The 13,265-nt window shown below is 40.4% G+C and overlaps 1 protein-coding gene across 3 annotated transcripts in view; it reads left to right on the plus strand.

Annotated features, from left to right (window-relative positions):
- adarb1b (adenosine deaminase RNA specific B1b) overlaps positions 1–13,265 on the plus strand; it is a 119,673-nt gene that overhangs the window by 14,922 nt on the left and 91,486 nt on the right. The gene's annotated exons all lie outside the window — the stretch shown is intronic.

The raw sequence follows: 13,265 nt of genomic DNA on the forward strand, positions 1-13,265 counted from the left end.
CGTAGCTGTATATTGCTGTTCTAGTCATCTGTTGCTCAGAGGGTGAAAATGAGAAGGGCAGCGCCTAAGTTTTAGAGCTAGGGGGCAAAAGTGCAATTGTATTTTACATACAGTACAATGCGTTCCACTTTTGGCCGTTTTATTTTGGTGCTGTGCTCTGTTGTGAGTAGCGTTTGTTAGAGCTTGTTCCCTATATTAGTGAACACAAAGCTCTTTGTGTTTAGCCAGGCACAGTACACTTCCCATCCACAGCTGTGTGACACTGTTGGGTCACATTTTGCTAGTCCCTGCAGGATTTTCGCTGAGTTATTTTGGGATTATCACGGCCAAAAATGCAGCGGCTTTTCTCAAAAAAATGTGATACAATTTGTGATATTTTTGCTGTAAAAATGTGGGAACTAGGACAAATTGCAAACACTACTATGCAATCACTTTCTGTGCTGCGCTGTAATGACATAAGTTACCACGGCATGAAATGTGTGAATTGGTCCAAATCACAAGCTATCTGTTTCATGTGGAAAAGTTGCCGTAATTCAGCAAAATTGCCCTCACGTGAATTACTGCGACTGTAAAATCGCAGTTTCCCAGATGGGCCATTTTTGATGCGCAGAAGTTGCAGGAATTCTGTAAAAATTGCAAGCCCGCACAAATATTATAGAGATTGGTTGAATTAGCTCTAATTATTGCAAATGCAGGATCAGGATTTCCTGGAGGGACTATCTCACAGATAAAAGGTAATTTTATTCTTGAACTTGACCCATTTTACAGTTTATTAAATTTTCCAACCATGAGATCAGAGGCAGTCCATGAAGCAAACAGTATCACATTAAAGAAAGATGTGCTGTTTTCTAGAGTTCAAGGTGAATTATTTTATACGTACATTTATATAATAGGATGAATTGTAGCACACTGGAATGTCTTATCTTGAATTAATGTTTGCTTGGCGGCCTGTTTTCCGTGGTCGTTCATTTCTCTTTTCCTGTCTCTCTTCCTGTCACTGTATTGATACTGTGTTGTAAAACTGAAATGATTAGTTGGTTGACAGAAAGTTCTTTTTAAAGAAAAAATGCCAATAATTAACTGGTTCCAGTGTCTCAAATGTGAATATCTGCTGGTTTTCGTAGTCTTCCATGAGAGTAAGTTGATTGAGAGTTCATTTGCATTTCTGACTCTTGTTTGGGCAAAACAAAAAAACCTGCAGAATAAAACTCTGACATTTTAGAAGCAGCAACTAAACAGAAGCAGTTTAGTGTTCAGTTTCTTACCCAAGGACACTTTAAAAGGTGAATTGGACAAGATGGGGATCGAAATTCCTACCCTGTGATGACTTGACAACCTGCTCTACTTCCTGAGCCTCAGACGCCCCATTATGTAACTTGTGAACACTCTCTGTACCTGTAAAAAATGTTGTTCAACACGCATAATCTATGACCTGATTGTACACCCACAGTCCAAGTGGTAAAAAGACAGTTTTAATATTCATTAAAAGCATGTCACATTAAGGCTGGCTGGTACATCCAACAGCCACTATGAAGGAGGTGTTTGTGTCCCTCAGAGGAGTTTCGCATCCTCACAGTTTGCTACGGGCTGCAGAGCAGAGTGTTGCAGGCTCCAGTGAAATGCGGCAGCAGGCAGACAGGCAGCGCTCGTGGTTTTTGGAAGGAAGATGTAGCAGTCCTATTATTCACCTCTGTTGCAGGGATAGTGCTGTTTTATGCCTCCCAGGGGTTCTGTTCAATCATTGGCGCACACTTTATTACCTTGTTCTGTGGAGATGTGTGTGCACTTGCTGCAGAGCCCTCTGCTCTTAATTTATGTATTGCATAGGGATTTGTTTGCTGTAGCGTTTGTGCGATGTGAGAAGCATTTTTGAGCATATCAACTTCTAAAACTGCTCCTGTGTGTTGAATAAATAGCTGTGCTTGCCACGGGTCATATATGTGTATTTGGCTTCATCGTTCTTCTTTCCTCCTCTGACACCAGTGCTGTGATGATGCTGTTGCAGATTTCTTGCTACACTCACCACAGATGTTGTTATGACCCCAGTGGGTCAAAACAGGTTTTCCCCTAATTATTTGAACAACATCTGGGCACAAGGCGGAGAGAAGGTGGAGGACGACGTTCGTCCTGGAGGGCGGTCGGTTGTAATCGAACCGTAAATAAGACATGGCTCAGGGAATGTGGGATGCTTGTGCAAGCAAGCGTGGGTTTGTGTGTGGGAGAGAGGCCATTTCAATAGAGTGTGCAGCAGGGCAGGGGGGAGGGGAAGAGGTGGAATCTGCCATATGGATGAGAAAGACAAAGGGAGAAATGGAATGGAGGAGAGGAGGAAGGAGAAAAAGGGGAAGACTCAGCGGCCCACGTCAACTCACTTAATGCTCCCTGCTGGCCCCAGGGATGCTGACATCAGTTTTGTTGATTCATTCCCCCTCTCCAACTAGTTCCCCCATCTTTTGCAGTCGGTCTGTATTCGTGTTGCCCTTGTGCTCTTCTGTTTGTAATGCCCCCCCCCCCCCCGTCTGTCTTCTCGTCCTCTAGTATGACCTTGCGAGTCTGGAGTCATATTGTCAGGTCTGCTGATGCATACGCCTAATGCCAGAGAGTGTCTGTGATTGCAGAGTTAACACTGTGCATTATGTAAGCTTCCACAATATGGTATGAAGTGAAGGCAAAAGCCAATATGAGTTACCAAAAAAATGGTGGATGTAATTGCTTTAAGTAAAAAGTGTGGCTGTGCTCCGTCATTTAACACTAAAACTGTCTTGATTACATATTCAAGAACTGCCAGTGGACCATTTTGACCCCATACTGTAGATTTTAAATGCTTTAGCTGCAGGACAAAGGTGTGTTATAGCAAGACTACAAATTGCATTGGACAGTGCAGCCATATAGCCTGATGAAAATGTGTCTCTGTGCATTTAGATCCTGCTTTGAAAATACAACAGCACAGTGTAATAGTAATATGACATTGGGAAACATGTTAAATGAATTTTGCATTGCTACATGATCTGATTTTGTGTCATTTTTGTGCAAAAAAGTTGCACTAAGTTTAGATTTACATATGACTAAAAACAGGTTGCACCACAAAACTAGTTCTTACTCAGAGATTGTTACTGAATATTTCCACCTAGTGACGACCCATTTAGAGTTACTAGTAAACGTGAATGTGGAATATTGTTGAAATATTTGACCATACTATAAATAAATAAAATGCTGTTTAATAATGATGTAAACACACAAATATCACAGCATACAGTACTAGTCAACAGTTTGGACACACTCTCTCATTCAAGGGAATAGGAACTTTTAACTATCTCAGATTTGACTGGCCACTTGACTGGTGCTAATAAAGTGAGACTAAATTACCAACTAACATGTGTTAGGTTAGCGTAATTGAATATTTAAAAGCAACACAACACAGCTGCCAAATGGACCAACAGCTGGCAAAATAATTGCAGACTGTAAATGTATAAGTAACGAGCTTATCAATATCACTGCCCTTTCATTAGGGCATTAATAGATCTAACTATAATTACATTTGTAATTAAATTAACGTGTTACTTATTATATATTCTTATGGCATGTTAGACAATTTCAGCTGCAACCCAGCAGTGTCAAATGGACAGATGGGAGCAATTCAAATATAAATATAAAAACATCATTCAAAGCAGTTAGTTGGCTTACTTTCATATCTTATAAGTACAACAAGCACGAGGCTTTAGTGCCTCAATCGGTCTCTGTTTTAAGATGATGTCAGTACATAAAAGCCCAATTAAAATGGCTTTGACGTTACTTGCATCCAACAGGAAAATAAACGAAATGAAGAAGACAGAGGGAGGGGGGGGGGTCTCGTACACAGGAGCACACTCCTGCTGAGGAGCTGGCCCTCTGCAATAATGAGGGTCACCCCTTAATGGAAGGGGCGGAAACGGGTGTCTCATCAGAGCCTGGTGGAAGTGGCAGCTCCCAACAGGCCACATGTGTGCAGGTTGTGAGTCAATGAGTCAGTTTATAACTACTGGGTTGCTAAGTATGTAAAGTATCAAAGTAACGCAAGCTCATGCATACAGTCTGTGGTACTCTGACTTGTCACACTGGCAACATACAGCTCAAGAAGCTGACACAGATAAGTCATTCCCTCCGATGAGAATCTATAGCTCTCATAAAAAATCATCAGGAATAGCCAAAGGGTTTTACCGGTCTCCAAAAACTCTCCCTTCCTCTTTCTCTCACTTTTCCCGCACCAAGCTCCAAGGGATCTTCTACGAATGGTGATGCCATTTTCCGAGAGAATAGATCAGACAGTAGGTGGTGTTTTTATACACGTTGGAGCTTTGGAGCAGGTTGGGTGTGCAGCATAAGTTACTATGACAATGTACCCCGTTAAAGCATTAGGGGTGGGAATCACCAGAGGCTCCACGATACGATATTATTATGATACTTATTACTTATTATTATGATTATTATTATGATACTAATATTATTGTTTTCACCTGCAAATTATGTCCCCAAAGAAAAAGAAAACTTAAATTTTCCTTTGCAATTCCTTTTATAATAGATCGATACTTGGCGTTCATGTATCGATACAATATTGCCATGTATAATATCTCTCCCCCCCCCCCCCTATGAAGCAGCGAACCATCATCGTAACTCAGAGTTAAACCTGAAGTTACCTCACTAGCCCCAAATCCTGCTCTGTAGTACAGGCCTCTGGTCCTGCAGCACCACTAGAGACCAAAGACCAAATATTTCAAAAGAAAATTGAATTTAAGACTTTTTAAGGACCTGCAGACACCTTGTTATTCCACTTGTTGTGTACTTCATATGATGTAAATATTGGTAACGACAGCTGTAAATGAAATAAACATTCTCTCCCTGCTCTCCTCTCCTCTGCCTCTCTCTGCTTCAAGTCTTCCCTCATGAGCCGAAGAAGCCTTTCTGTCTCACTTTCTCTTAAGTGGCTTTGGCTTGTGACGACAGGAGGAAGCAGTACGGTCATTCTGCTTTCTGCTGACAGCACCGGCTCTGCTTCAGCACACCTACCTGTCTGTACTTTGACAGAATAATCTCAACTCAAAGCTCCACTAACACTCCTTTTTTTTCTCATAAGGAAATGTAGTAAATTATGTTATTCAGTCTGTAATGTAGGTAAGAAAAAGAATGAATGTAGGAAAAACTCAATTGATGCACACCAGCGGTCATTTAAATGCGTGCTGACTGAGTGTTTTTCTCCCCATGTGGGCTAATGGGGAAATAAATGAAGTCGTTATGTGCAAATGACCGAACATTGACGGACCGGTTTGACACCATGACGGCTCAAGCGTTAAATATTCTAACACCGTGATGGAGGTCAAAAGCCTGCCTCTTTTGTTGAAGCTTTTTATGTTAACCTTTAAGGACTGTAGTAGTGGAGAAATGTCAATGTTCAGCCTGCAGTTCAGTAGCTTTAGAGATGATATACCATGATAGGTGGGCTCTTCTATTTGATGTAAGAGTGCGTGAAAAGAAGCTGCAAAACAAGACACTGCTTTTTCGAGGGTCAGAGGTATATGGAGGCTTCAGATAAATGCATAGGGACACTTACTCAGAGACAGCATTTGTGTAGTAAACAAGCTATACACCTTTAACACTGTGTTGTAGTTGTAGTTTTGGTTGTCGGATCTTGTCTGCGTCTCGGCCAAAGTTTAACAAACACATAACTTCCCTAATCTTATAAACTGGGGCAATCTGCGTTGATGGGTTTCCCCCAAAACTGTGTTGGAAACACAATTATTGTGTACATGTAGAGTATGTCTCTGTTGAAGAGGAAACACTTTTGTCTTGATGCTGAAACTATCAATTAGTAGATGGCAGCAGAGGAAAGTCCCCTCTCCAGGTTAAAAATGGCTTTTGATTCCCCCCTCTCTTCTCTTTGACTACCCTCCCTCTTTTTTCATTGAAAACTGATTGTAGGTCAAAATGGAGGCTTGATGAATCACATATGCTGCTTGGAAACATGTTTGCAAAGATGACTTCATTGACATTATCCAGCAGAACAGCACAACAACCTCAGCAACCAAGGTTACAGAACGGACGGCTGTTTATGAGCGTATGCAACAAGCTGACGTCAGCGTGTTGGCAAAGTAGAAAAAAATGTTGCGAACAAATTGTTCGGAGCATGGAAAGCCTGAGCGTTTGACTCACAGGGAGCATTTCTACATGTGTTCACCTCAAGTTTCGAAACATTGAACTTGTTAAACATAGATATCTGACATCATAATAGTATTTAAATGAATGAAAACCGGGAAAAACATAATATATACAAAATCCACGGCTCGGTATGCACATCGGTTTTGCGCTTCAGTACGTTTTCCGTACATCAGTAAAAAAAGAACCAAAGGCATAAAGTAACATTTTTGCTAACTAACTAACTAACTAACTAACTAACTAACTAACTAACTAACTAACTAAAAACTATTACTAAAGAACTAGTTTAGTTGTGCTGTAGTCAGAAAGGAAACCAAGCTTTATGTTTCTTGCGTGATGTCACAAGTGATGTTTCAGTCCTTCTGCTCTTCCTCAGACTACCTGAAGAAGAGCAGTTCGGCTCCACACGTCACTTGTGAAATCCTAGTATATTATACCTGCATTGGGAGCTGCAGTGTGCAGACTTTTTCTGCTGTTACAGATTTAGTTATTTGGTCCAACACCAGCTTTCTTATTCCAGATGTGCACGTCTACTACACAAATGTGATTATAGTTGTTCTGGATGATGGCGGACATGCTGTATCATTTCACCGCAGAGATAACAGAGCACATTTTAGTAAGTGTTGCACTCGTTCAGTGTTATGGGTCTCTCATTTGTTATTCTGATGGCAGCCATACTACAGGGTAACCAGGGTAACCAGTCTATATTAGCTAAGCCAGCTGGCATACAAGCATTTTACAGCTAAGTAGTGCGATGCCAAAATCATCTGGGTTGAACTCGCTCTCTAGAATCATTGTTCTGAACGTCGGAGTAAGTGGATTTTTAAACTATTTTGACAGTAATTGTTTTGGTCATGGAGCAAACCAAACACAGGAAAGGCCACAAACTGAACTGAACATCCTGTACTGAACAGTCTGGGACGGACATGCATACCGTTACACCCTTACCTGTGAGATACAGATTAAATTGAATTGCCGCAGTATTAAGATCAACAAGGTTTCTCTACATCAAGCATCTTCTATGTGATCTGAATTTACAAGGTCTCCTGTATTAAGTATATGACTACCTGCTGATTTTAATTTAGCCCCATCTGTAAATGGGAACAAGCCTTTCATTGACTGAAGCCCACTTTCCTTTTGAAGTCCAAAAAAAAAGGGAATGAGATTTTCAGGGTATGTAAAACTTGTTTTTTATTATTGAGTTTCAGTTGTGGTTGCTGTGGCTGTATCTCCTCAGGGATTTAACAACTGCAAATTATGGCTCTGGGTACAAGTAAATGAGAGCTGGCTGTGGTGCGTAAACTAAAAAGCAAAGAAGCACTTCAGATGTCTCCAAACATGGGTTTGAATTAAGTGCCACTCAATGTTTGAAGAGATCAACTCTGAAGACTGTCTATTACTGGTAAATCAGATAGAACAGTGCTCCCATTGTTCTCGTCCTGTGCCCACAGTGGAGGTCAACATATTGCGAAAAGGGTTATTACTGTTTAAAAACCCTAATTTATAAAGGTGAGGTGATTTGTTTTATTGTCGTCAAAGTGAAATCACACACAAAACTTTATTTAAAAGCATGAATTTCTCTCATGAGCCCATTTAATAGTGATAGAAAACCAATAACATCCAACAGCAGACATATATAGATAATTCAAGACAAGCTGAGGTAGAGTTGATCATTTCCCTGCTCTAATGAACACAGTAGAGTCAGAAATGTTTTAGGCAGCAAACAAAGTATATTCGAGAAGAGGTGTGTGACCTGATTACTGTAGGCTTGCATTCCTGATGCTCGCTCTGATGCTCACTGCCTGCAGTTCCCTGCATGCTTGAATTTCCAGAATTAGCCGGGCTGAGGCTGGGTAATCCCTCCAGAATTTTTGAATTAATCAGAAGCCGATATCCAGCTCATCCACAGAGAGTCAAGTTCCTGAGAGAAAGCGTCTCTGCTATGCTAACTGCTCATATTTGGAAGTGGTTAGAAATTGTGGCAGCTACAGAATAGTAAAAAAATAAATGTGAATTTTTTAAATGTGATGTTTTGCAAGTCAAATGTGTAAATCCCATCAGTCCCTTTGTGCCTAGAGGTCCAAACTACCCTCCATAGTCCAGAGAAAATGTTATTAATAAAAGCTGGCTAATTTAAAAAATATATTTAAAGGCAGAGTGAGTTAGATTTTCCTTTAAAAAACAACAACAAAAAAACAAACAATGTATAGACTCACACAAATTAATCCCTCTCAACCATCGTTCTTATTTTGCTCTGTTTGGTGTGTTTCTGGGCGTTGGCCTTTGGGCAGTGGGCCTGTAGCTCCCAGCCAATAACATCGTGCAGGGTATGAGGGCAGGACTCTAAAAACACAGCAACATAACTATGCAGTGCAGCGTAGCGCCTCTGGTGTCATTGAGCCGGGGAGACGGGGCCAAATTTGAATGTTGTGTTTATAAACTGTAACTGACAAATCTGACTCATTCTGCCTTGAAACTGTTTCGGGCATCTTTTACAACCTGCACCCCTTGCATGTACCAAAATATTTAGTATACTTCCTGTATAGAATAAGCAGGGATAAGGTAAAGGATAACACAAATCCATGGATACCAGGACAGTTGTGCCCAAAGAAGAGTAACTCACATTGTTGTGGTGTGGAAGAAAAAGTAGACTAGCTCTTGGTTTGAATTACACAAGTACATCATTGTCTTTAGATAAAGATGTTATATTTGTCTCCTATAAAAAAAAAAGGGTTGCTGTTTTGTTGTATAGGTGATATGTTTCATACGAATGTGCAGTGAACATATCTCTATTTTTTCCCTCCTTGAACCCAGTATTAATTACTTGAAAACAGGCTCTCTGAATCCAGTGTTTGGTTTGTCCGTTCTTCACTACTGCAGATAGAAAGGTCTCATTCTAAGCTAATGAAAACAGAATTCTTAGTTTCTGGTGATTATACACTTATTAAAGCATAATGATGAATATTTTATTCCATTTCTGCCAATAGGTTCTCCTAAATCCTTTTAAAGGAACTCAGAGGAACTAATTACCTGTGGGTTTTTCTGATAATTGAGGTTTTCTCTGGATAGACACCTTGTCTGTGTTTGCATGTGAAGCGCTCCTTTTCCTGTCATTGATTTCCATCATTCATTCACTGAAATGTAGCTCTTTGCACAATTGAGTTGTGTGGGGTTCGATGGAAACATTTTGAAAATGACCTGATGGACACAAACCCATTTACATCGACCTGTTGTTGCTAAAAATAAAGATGGGAAATTAAAAGAAAAGTCATTCAGAGAACCAAAATGTGCACGCTCATCAAATGGGCTTTTTGTAATGTGGGCTACAGAGAGGCTGTTACTGTTGTTATATGTCGCAAGCTGAGGGTAATTTCACGCATGTTAAGAAACATCTCCTGCAGTTTGTTACTAGTTAAAAAACCTTCTGCAGCGGTGAGTTATTTACCCAGCAGCATCGCTAACTTTTTATCACTCACATCCCCCGCTGGAATATGAATCCCTACCTGTGCTTTTTTCCATCTGTGCATACTTTATTTATTGCTGTCTAGCAAGCCCTAACACACACTTCCCCCACCCACAAAACTAAACTTTACAAGAGAATGTCTTGTTGTCCCGAGTTGACTCATTGTACAATCCCTCTGAGGTAAAGTCATCACCCTCAAGGGCTTTATTCTCTGTAATTTGAACACTCGTCTCTCGAAGTAGTCAGTTTGCCTGAAGTTTTAGCCATTTGTTATACAGTTGAACCTATTTTCATTACTCAACTTGAACCAACTGTTAGGGAGTTAGGAGTTAGAGAGACCTTTTCACATGGAGGATGACTCCTAATACAGATGACAAGGGCATTGCATTCTATCTTAACCTGCGCCTGCGGCAGGCCTTAGTCATCTTGTTTTTCCCATCTCCTCCATGTGTCACCGCTTCAGTAGCTCAACATCATTGCTTCACACAGCTCTGGAAGACATACCGTTGAAGACAGCTGTTCTATAGCATGGATTCACTTTAAATATTTTAGTGAGATAATTTGTAAAATATTTAATGCCGAATTTATCTCCTCTAAGATGCATTGTCGTTAATATCAGTGAATTTTGCTTGTGTGTGTAAATTTGTCACAGTTTACTGTAAAGTAGAGCAGAGCTGTCTCATCTACTGCCAGCACTGCTGACTGAGGATCCGTTCAGCTGCCTCGGTTGGATGTTACAGAAACAAAGATAACTCATATTTTTTGCTTCAGTAGGAATAGAAAGATCTCCTGTACAGTTGTATTCAGTTACTATGTAAGAAGAAACAAGTAATGTCTCATTTACTCATTTCATTCTGTAGTTGGGTCTCATTCACAAATATCTTCTTTTTCTTTAGTTAAAATCTGCTTCAAGTAAGAAATTAGGTTGCTCCATCATTTTAGATGTGAAATGTCCCGTGCAGTCAGAAATTAAGATGTTGAGCAGAAATATTAATTATTGTGCAAAGCATCAGAAATAGCATAAAACAGCATAAAAAATATAGAAAACCATTGACTCATCGGAGGGCTGACATCACTCAAATAGCCTGGGGCCGTCGTGGCATCCCCCCTCTATTTCAAGCTGGAGAAAAAGGTCACACTGGCTGCTCTGCTTCTCTGTGTGACCCTGACCAAGATAAACTACGGCTACACATTTCTACGTGGAAACAGTGTGAAGACGAGCCCAGAGAAATAAAAGAACCTGGCAGGATGTCACCAGAGGTCCTTCATGTGTGCATATGAACGTATCATGAATGAAGCCCATTGAATATGTTCTTGTTATTGATTAGCTGATGAAATGCTTGAAATGTTAGTTACTAATCAGCTGGATTAATGAATTTTGGAGCAAGTTCTTTTCTCTCCACCAAGGCAATAAGCAGAGTTTGGAGGTCGCACTTTAGACCTTTGGCATGTTGACATTTTTTCTTTCAGACCTCTGACACGTGTCTGAGCCGAGTTGAAGCTCTGCTGTATCGGTAGAGAGACCACAGCGGATTAAATATTTATCTCCGTGACGCTGCCTGAGGTCTGACTCGTGCCCACTTCTCAATTACTCTTATAATATTAATTTTCCATCCACTCGTTTGTAGTCTGTGGGCAGCTAACAGGAGCGCAGACAATTATGACAGCTTTTATGATTTATGAGGCCAATGTTTGATCGCTCTATGGCAGAGATAAATGGGCTTGCGGTTAGTCAGCCAATGAGCTTTGTGTGTGTCTCTGTGTGTGTCTCTGTGTGTGTGTCTCTGTGTGTGTCTCTGTGTGTGTGCATCTCTGTATGAATGCATTCTCCGTCTCTCGCAGTCAAACATGACTCTTTCAGTGTTGCCATCATAAACTCCAACACAGGAGCTTGTGATTGATTGCGTAGTGGCAGTTATATGTCCTCTGTCATCAGTGAGCTGGTTATTTCCGGGTGATTGATTATTTGTATGCCAGCCAATGAATCAAAAAGGTTTGGCTGAGAATCTTTGGTCATGAGACTGGCATAAGTTGTTTGCCCTTGAGGCAAATTTTAAGAAAACACAGTTACAAAACACTGCTTTTTAAGGACAAAGAAAAAGCATAGCAAATATTTTTCCCTCACGTCCTGACTTTTTAACAGGACTAAGTGGATTTTAAAATGTATAGTTTGAAGGCATTAATGAGTCGGTAAAGTTGGTGTGTTTTCTCTCTCGGTTCAGTTTCTTTTCACACAAAGAAATATCCAAGTGAACCAAAATCCATCGCTACAATCCACAGGAATGTTTACTCATGGCCCATAGGTTGGTAGGTGTCTGGGGTGGGAGCTAAAACACAGGAAGAAGGTTTTTTAATTGTTTAATGTGTTATTTTTATATTTGTTCTATCTATCTGTGCTTGGTCACTGTTTTTATTGTGTTTTTATGATCTTCTGTTAATTTTACGTTGCTTAAATGGTGTATATTTGAAATGTGCTATATAGAAATAAAGTGTATTATTATTATCTTCCCTAATATTATAAATGCAAATGACTTTGTTGCACTAGTTCAGGTTGGACCTCAGTTCATTATCCGACCAGCTGCTAGCAACGGTTGATTTGGCTTGGCCACATCCCAGCATGCAAAGCACACCTGATTATGGGAGCCGTTAAACTAAAACTTGTACAGCACGTCAAGTCGTCGGGTTGGTTTGAGGTCGGATCCGGTCTCCACCCACGAACGAACCATTCCAGAGATATTTGAGACCAGATCTAACGCACCTGAGTACGATTGTTGTGTTCAGTTCTGCTCAAATTAATCGCAACAGTGCAGGGAAAAGGAACTACGCTCCGATTCAACTGACTAAAAAGCGCAAGTTTGAAAACACCCTAAAACTGTGGCATATGACGCACTAGTTAATTAGGTCTCTGCTGTATCCTCAGAGCGAGTCCTTGTCAAATGTATGAGGATGTAAGGGAAAGACTCACATAACTTCTGCTGTGAAATGAAGAGCTTGTCTGGGAAAAAAAGGACTCAAGAGGCTTCATTGTACCACTGCAATGCACTGTCTGCACATGGCTGGAAAAAAAACATCAGTTAAGATTTTGACACTAAAACCTGTTTGAGAAATGTGCATTTGTGTCTATAGTTTGAAAAGATTTATAATGATAAAATAGTTATCTGACATGCACCAATTAGACTGGCTGCTCCAGTCATTATGCAATTAATCAGTCCTGCTGCACGCCATAAATGTTATAAAATAAACTCAAGTGGAAGGCAGCTGAGGAACAAAAGTGAGATTGACTGGAAAAAAAAAAAATGCTGCTTTGCATTTCTGGCTGTTGTTATTTTCTGCCCTGGTTCTCCTTCACTGTATTCACATCTCTTAATTAGCCAGAGTACTCTGTTTTGGTCATTGAAGTGGTTTACATTATCATTCCACTGAATAGTTGAAGATAACAAATAAATGCCACTGCTGTCGAATTCTCTTGTTTGCCCTCTTTGACTTGTCTCTGTGTTTGTGTGTGTATGTATGTATGTGTGTGTATGTGTGTGTGCCCGCCCGTTAAAGCAGTCTTCAACAGAGTGGCAAATATCACACCTGCTCCCCCCCTCCCCCAGATGTTAAATCACAGAGG

The sequence above is a fragment of the Scomber scombrus genome, chromosome 13 (assembly GCF_963691925.1).
Source record: "Scomber scombrus chromosome 13, fScoSco1.1, whole genome shotgun sequence".
Lineage (NCBI taxonomy): Eukaryota > Metazoa > Chordata > Actinopteri > Scombriformes > Scombridae > Scomber > Scomber scombrus.